This window comes from Morone saxatilis, unplaced genomic scaffold, assembly GCF_004916995.1.
Source record: "Morone saxatilis isolate NCDOM2014 unplaced genomic scaffold, NCSU_SB_2.0 Contig24, whole genome shotgun sequence".
NCBI lineage: Eukaryota > Metazoa > Chordata > Actinopteri > Moronidae > Morone > Morone saxatilis.
Window position 1 is genome coordinate 24,366,675 of NW_023339807.1, and position 7,781 is coordinate 24,374,455.

The window sequence follows — 7,781 nt, forward strand, 5'->3', positions numbered from 1 at the left end:
CCCCCATTTCTCTATTATGATGTGTGTATGTATCTTTGTATATTACTGTTGTATGTGTCTCTATCTTGTATGATGTCTGATATTGTATCTTGAGGGATGTAATGGCTATTGTATATATGGAGTACCTGGTGGGATCCTGGAGCCACAATTTCTTATTTCCTGTAGTGAGGTAGAGATTACCATCTTACCTGATTTGTGATTTTTTTTTTATTCTATGTCAGCATGTGTGTTTATTATCTATGATTTTTCTGTTTTTGTGTGATATGAGATTGAACTTGTAGCCCATGAGGCTTGCTGGGGGGGGGGGGGGCTGGTCTATGGTGGCATGTGTGTCAGAGTTCGCTGGGCTGTGTGCGTTTGCGCATGTGGGGTAACCAAAGTCAGGATTACACAAGTGGAGCATGTGTGGTTGCTCTGCGGCACAGAGATCAATTCATGTCGCTGCAGCAAATGGCATGACAACCAGTCTCCTCCCCATCACCATCTGCCTCCTCTGTGCCAATTTGTCACAGCACATCCAAGTGTGGCCATGCCCTCATTTAACATTGAGCAAGAGCACGACTCAGGGAGGAACATGAGGAAGAAAAGGAGAGACGGAGAAAATAAGGCCACTGACAAAGACTGCAGCCCTCGGGGCTAACAGTGAGAGGTCAACTGGAGTTTATCAGAGGGCAAAGACGAGAAGAATACACAGGGGGCTGCCTGGTGAATCAGTTGGCTCAGGTACAGACCACAATACCTGCAATACCCTGGATTCTAGTGGGGACCGGGACCTTTGTCACAAGTCTTCTCTCTCTGCCAATCGTTCACACAAGAATAAATACAGAAATACCAAAGAAAATGATCTAAAAAAAATTACAAAACCAAACTGAGACAGCTGCATTCTCAGTGTGGCACATATTTGGAGGAATGTTTCCTTAATTTGGTAGCTGAAATGACAGGTGCTAAAACTAGGTTCCTGCAGAGAGGTGGTGGGGTGTGGAATACAATTACTGTGTTATAAAAAGAACAATCCTGGAGAATAATAAATAAAAGTTGCAAAATACTAACTTCTAAGTGGCCATCAATCATATCATGCACGTTTGAGGGTTTAATTGAGTGCATGTGCTTGTACAGTTGAGTAAATTGAGACAGAGGGAAGGTTTTTACCAAGAGCTTTCTGATGTTTTGGTTGGCACACCAAGGTCTTTTTTGTTCCTTCCCATAAAGCATGTGGGCCATGAACAAATGTTCATACATCCAAACTATGCATCAAACTATGCTTCACTTATAGTGGGAAGGACACTGTGCCTGCATTGTCAAGTGAGTGGGTGACAAAATATGAAAGCAATGCCACTCTTTCTGCCTCCGTCTCACTCACTCTCTCACATTTTTGGCACGATAATACCTCTATTCAATTCAGCGGTCTGATCATGTTTCACGCCTGTTCACCCGCATTGACTGCCGTTCTGTCCCATTTCACCCCCTTTGATACGTCTTTGTGTCATCAATAATGACAGGCAGAAAATGGCTGTCCACATCAGGGCTCTCATGCCACCATGATGCCAGCGTTGCAGTTCAACACCTCGTTCCTATATACTCAATCGTCTTACCAAACCAGCATGTATTGTTTCCCCGCTGTCAGCAGAGAGCAATGCAGAAGTGATGGGCTTCCATTCACTTTGCACGACGCACAATACTCCACAATGGCCCTGTGTTGCACATATGCACGGCCAGCCAAAAGAGGGATCACAGCACAATAGTGGTGTTTTGAAAGGGGACATGAATAAAGAGATAGCCCACCGTGAGCATTTGTACTGTCAAATTGCTGCAAATAAGAGCTCATGGGGACAATGCCTCAGTTAACCCTGGAACAACAATGTCTTTTTGTTACACAAAGTATGTCTACTTGTTTATTTGTCTACCTGTGTGCGTGAGGCAGAGCTGTGATTAAAGCTCTTGAGTCTTTTTGCCACTTTGGAAAAACACTTCAAAATCCCGACCTGCACAGGCTTATACAATCAGGTATGGGTGTAATAGGGAAAGGCCATTAAGGGTGGCCAATCTGAGCCTCATAGGGTGTGAACTTGAAATCATAGCACACAAATAAGTAATTATTTCCTACATTCATCCCAACAACCCACAGTATTGCGTGAAATATATGTTTTTGAGTGTGAACAAAACATGGGAACCCAGGAGAAATGTTAGACAGAACTTCAAAAGAATATATTAACTTAAAGCGCCTATAATCAGAGATGATAATGTGAAACAGAATTATCGCCTAAATCTAAAGCTCCTTTCAGCTTTAGTGAGCTTTAGAGTCAGTTTCAGCTCATTGTTAAGCTGACTTTACTGTTTTGGTTCACTCTCACTGTTGTCATAGCGTCGTTTTTTCACCACAGCAAGCAGCTGTTTTAAGTGAAAAAGCTCTAAAGAACAACTGTACTGTACCTGCTCAGTAGCAAACTGCACACGGTCAAAGTTAGCGACTAGCTGGTGAACATGTAGTGGAGCATTCAGCAGCTAAAGAGCCAGATATTTCCCCCAGGAGACCAAAACAGAGCTAGAAGAGAGTGAATATTGGACTTATCAGGTGGACTCAGGACTCAGGATCAAAAAATATAATTAGAAAAGAGCCAGCTTTTATAAAAGGTTTCATTTTGTACAATTTTCAATTGTGCAATGTGGGCAAGCTGGTATGAATATAAAATAATACATTTTAGAAGGGAGTAAAATGGATCTGCTCATAAAATACTATCAAATGCTATTCTGTTTCACGAAGGCTCTTATTTTCTCAATCCACTTCTTGCTATGGGTGACGGGGTCTGACATGAACACATTTTTCTTTGCCAAAGTTAATACAATTTTGGTTATGTTTTAAAAGGGATTGCTGTATTTGTGTTTTTGTCGGAGTTCTACTCACTGGGTTAAAATGGGTGGAGCTCAGTTGTTTGCTAATGTTGTCATGAAGTTGTCAAATCAGTTATCAGAGTTATCTTGATGAGCTGAGTCTGTTGTTTTTTTCTTACGGAATATATTGAAGATTCCTGGAGATGCATTGATCTTTGCCATGCACAAATACCAGAAGCACAATGATAGTAGGCTTATTTTGAGACGCTGTATTGATCCCTGATCGAGAAGTCTAGTGTTTTTATTTTTCCCAAAACCATAACGAGGTAAAAACAAAAAAAAACAAAGAAAAGCTCAAAGCTCAAAACAAAAAAATAAACTGGTAGCATTTAAGGTGTGTACAAGGTGCTCAAAAGAACAAAAGCAAAAAACAGGAATCATAACTGAACTTACAGACAGGTTTTGTCACGTCCAACGGTCCACCAATCCACTGATCTTTGGCTCCTCCTACTTCTCTCAGGAAGTGACCTCAGCAGGGCGGGTTCAGGAGGTGGGGTTCTGAAGATGGGCTGGATGGTGGGGTGTCAGGGGTTGAAACCCCCTTTGAGGGTCTCCCTCTAAGAACGTTCAGTCTTCAGCAAACTTCCTGTGAAAGCAAACAGAAAAAAACATAAGAATGGACAACAACAAAGAAGAACAGCTGCACTGCAAACACGCTGCTAAAAGAACCTCAGGGCTGTGTCTCTTTAGCTTAAACGAGGTCACTGACCCGCAGAGCCCCAATGGAGAGAGGGTCTATGTCCTCTTCGTGTTATCTCCTCAGTCACTCTGCTGTCATAACATCACAGCTAACACAAGCAGAGAGGCCAGAAATAGAGCCAGATGTGTAGGGCTGTGGCTGCTTACAGGCCCAAACATGGCGACAATAGGAAAAGCCATGGCGTCCACAGAAAGATGTTTGAACAAGCTTTTCCTTCTTAATATGATCATAATTATATGTCTGTATTCATATACCAGTATAACTGTGTTTTACCTGATGTGATTTTTGTATGATCAAAATTAAGTGTGCTGAAATATATAAAAACATATCAAAGCATTTGTTCAAGTCTCTATGTACTGACAACAAATATATACAAAGCACGAGTTTATGATTATTCAGTTTCCATGGCCAAACCTTCGCCCACACTCTTTGTGTCCATATACAAAGTGCCAACAATCTTGCTGTAGACCAAATGCACCATGTGGTTTAACATGCCTACGCTTATGGTAAACTCCGTGGGCACTACATCCAAAACTTGTTTTCCTAACTGACAATATGGACAAAATATTGTGTAGCAGGACTAATGTACCTCAGGACATCTGCTGTAAATAAAAACAACGCTCAAAACAGAAAGAGCATTTATTTCGAACTCATCTTAACCTTCAGCTTCATCTACAGCTGTCTTGGTTACTCAAACAGCGTTTTTATTTTCTTACAGGCTTCACAGGTCCCTTATCATTTATCATGTTTGCTGGTAACTTTTTTCCCACTAAATATTTTTGGACTTTTCAAAACTTTCTTCATTTGCCCGAAGCTCATCTCTGCTCTCAAGAGACTCATTCATGCAGCACAGCTGGGGTTTACACCAGCGCTGCTCTGTCGTTAGCTCGCTTCACCAACTGTACTGTCATCCTTTAACCAGCCTCCCTATAGAAAAACCACAATCAACACAGAAGAGAATTCATGACAGATGGAACTTCCTGTAAATCCATTCGTGCAAGTTCAGCAACCCCCAAACACGCACATACACACTTTGTCTCTGATGGCCAGTGGTGACTAATGGCAAGTGTTCCATGGATTTTCTGTAAGCTTACCTCCTATGCAGTATTTTTCCAGTTACACACATACACCTTTACCCTCATGGCACACAAATGAGGTGGGAGTGGGGAGGTGGTGGTGTGGGGATTTTGGTCGTGACCACAGAGTGATTCCTCACATCCTATTGCCATGGATAAAGCATGTCCAGCTCACTGACTCACCCGCACAGCGCAGCAGATGAGCTGCATTGCTTTCCCAATCCCCCCTGAATGAGGCAGCTGACTGCAGCTGCTGTGAGCTCAACACAACCACCAACTCCCATCGTGGCTTCATAAAGCCACTGAAGGCCTGTAAATACTTAACAACCTCAGCCTTCTGCAAATTAAACAGAGCGGTGTGACAGCCTTGGCACGCTGGCTTATGGTGACTTAACCTGTGTGGTGTAAAGAAGGGGGGGTGGCCTGCTAAAGACAGAATGTGTGCCTGGTTAGTGGAAAGGTTATGGCCGCCGTGCCAAATGACACCAGGTCTTAGTCATGGGAAGTGGCCTGGTGGAGTTAAGAGAGTGATGTCAGCTCTGAAACTGTAAAGATTACTAGGCTCCATTACACACAACGTCCGACCACTTACTTCCACCTTCCCACACATCGGGCACATTGTGGACAGGCCGCAGCTGTTCTTCTTGTCAAAAATCATCACCATCAATAGGGCTGGGAGATAATGTCAAAATCAATATCACACTGTTAATACTGCCGACATACAGTTGAAAATGTTTTAGTGAGGTTCTAGCTACCAGAATAACTTTAATGCTTCTTGCCATAGATTCTATGAGACCCTGCTGAAAGGATGAACACCATTCTTCCAAAATATATTCCCTTTTTTGGGAATTTGGGGATTTCTTCCCCGTTGGGTTGAGATCTGACTGAAGGCTACTAAGGTCACATTATTTCATTGCTGATCAAACCATCCCATGTGTCTCCTTGTGCCTTATATGGGAGCAACTGAATTTGTTCCTCTAAACATTTATTTAGGTTTTTTCTATAATTTCTCTCCTGTCTGTACATGAAGGGCTGCGACTAATGATTGATTTCAGTATCGATTTATCTGCAGATTATTTTCTCGCTTAATCCACAAACTGCTTGGTCTATAAAATGTCAGAAAATAATGAAAAATGACCCCCACACTTTCCCAAAGGCCCAGGTGACATCTTCAAACAGCTTGCTTCATCGAACCGACAGTCTACAACTCTGAGATTTAGTTTAGAGCAATACCTAGAAATGGGAATTCTTCTGCATTTGAGATTGTAAAAATGACAAACAATTACTCAATTATTAAAATTGCTGTTGCTAAGTTTTCTGTAACTCGTACAAAATCAGTAACATAATGCAAAACAGGCCACTGAGTTAAAGAGAGAAATGTGCTTGAAATCATGAATCTGGACATATGATCATATAATGATTAGATTCATCTGAAAGTTGATATTGAATTAATCTTAACAGCATGTCCTCAAAAACAACATGTAGACTGGATGACCAGCATGATTAACAGCCGCTGGCACAGAGGTTCGATGAATTAGGGTTAGCAGATTCAGTTACAGAGGACACAGGAGGTCCCTGTGTCTGTCTATCGAATGTGCAAAGCAAAACCTAACCACGAGCAAAGAGGTTTTGTTGTTTTCTTCAGTTGTTTTTTTCCCCCAAGCCTGCACAGAGTAGGTTCCAATATCGATTTTAGTGGATGAGATCAGCTGGTGGGATTGTTATCCAGCTCCGTAACTTCAGCTGCTGGGGTTATTAGAATGGGTGCTCATATAACGCATGGGAGATGAAGGATAATGTTGCCGTGATTGTTTCATTGTCACACTGCGATCATTGTGACCCAGTGTTAGTGGCGTCCTATAATTTCTAATCTCATTTTCTAGAAATAGTCCCACAGAGAGGCCCCCTTATCCTGCCATAATAGTTTTGAGGTGAGCCCCATTAACCAAATGAGCTTTTCGGAGCACAACATTCCTATTAACACCACTCATACGATCCCTCATCTCCTTCAAATGTGCACCATGAGCCTCCCTGTAGACCCCATGCACCACCAAGCCAACATCTCGCTTTTTGGAATTTTGCAGCTATTCAACCTCCCCTGAGCAATTTTGGCAAAAACGCTTCCCTTACCAAAATTACCCTAAAGCCACCTAAACAGATTCATCCCACACAGACTGACACGCCACATTCCCATCTCCACTCCCACTACTCTGGATATTTCCCTGTAGGCCTTGCAGTGTTCACTGGGTTGTGGTAGTGATCAATGGCCCCTGGCTGCGGGCGTCAGGGGGGCCCTGGGCTCCAGGAATGGAGGTATTAATAATGCAAGGTCCAGGCCTGTCATATCCTCCATTAGCACAGAGGAGGCGGGAGGCCCAACGGCTGATTGATTACTAATTAGATTAATTGCCGTCTTTTAGAAGAGGAGGAGAATGTAATAGACTGGGGGCCTGACAAGTGCAAGGGTAGAGGAGCCTGGCCGGCTGAAAAATATCTACAGAGACTGTTTAAAAAAGGACTTTTCAGATTAAGAATGTATGTTTCTCCTTTGAGATGAGTGTACAATTCAGGAAAGAATAGCCCGAGTCTGTGTAATAAACAAGAATTCAATCAACGTCCAGCTGACTACCTATTACTTTAAAAATGTCTAATAAATTGCTCAATTCTCTGCAGGCCTCTCTCTACAACGCACCTGTGTACGGCAGAAGAAAACAACTGAGCTGCACTGATCACACTGCTAACTGCAGAAGACACTGGTGTTATTTGCTATTTTCATTTGAGACAATTTCCCCCTGCCATTCCCACATTTATGTCTTGTTAGCTATAGCTATCTGGAAAACATGACATGATAAGGCCCACTACTCTCCAGTTTTCATGTAATGTGTGTAATGATAGTGTTGGTGAACACAGCCATTTGCTAGGGGGTGCAGAGGTGTGGGGAGATTGAGTTCCACTTAATCTCCCCGCTGTCCTTTGGAGATAAAACTAATAAAGCACACATCAAAGCTGTTGGCATACACATTGAGTCTGAGGGGCAAACTTCTAAAGGTAAAGCTGCTAAAAATAAATAAAATCATCAGCACGATTTCTTCCAACGCGCTTTCTGCTAAACTTTA

The 7,781-nt window shown here is 42.5% G+C and overlaps 1 protein-coding gene across 3 annotated transcripts in view; it reads right to left on the reverse strand.

The window, feature by feature from the left end:
- The window catches only part of sema6e (sema domain, transmembrane domain (TM), and cytoplasmic domain, (semaphorin) 6E), a 153,442-nt gene that overhangs the window by 103,698 nt on the left and 41,963 nt on the right, over positions 1-7,781 (reverse strand). For all 3 annotated transcript variants that reach the window (XM_035673017.1, XM_035673016.1, XM_035673015.1), the window contains exon 3: positions 3,283-3,475. The gene's annotated coding sequence lies outside the window, so the exon portion shown is untranslated. The remainder of the gene's footprint in view (positions 1-3,282; positions 3,476-7,781) is intronic.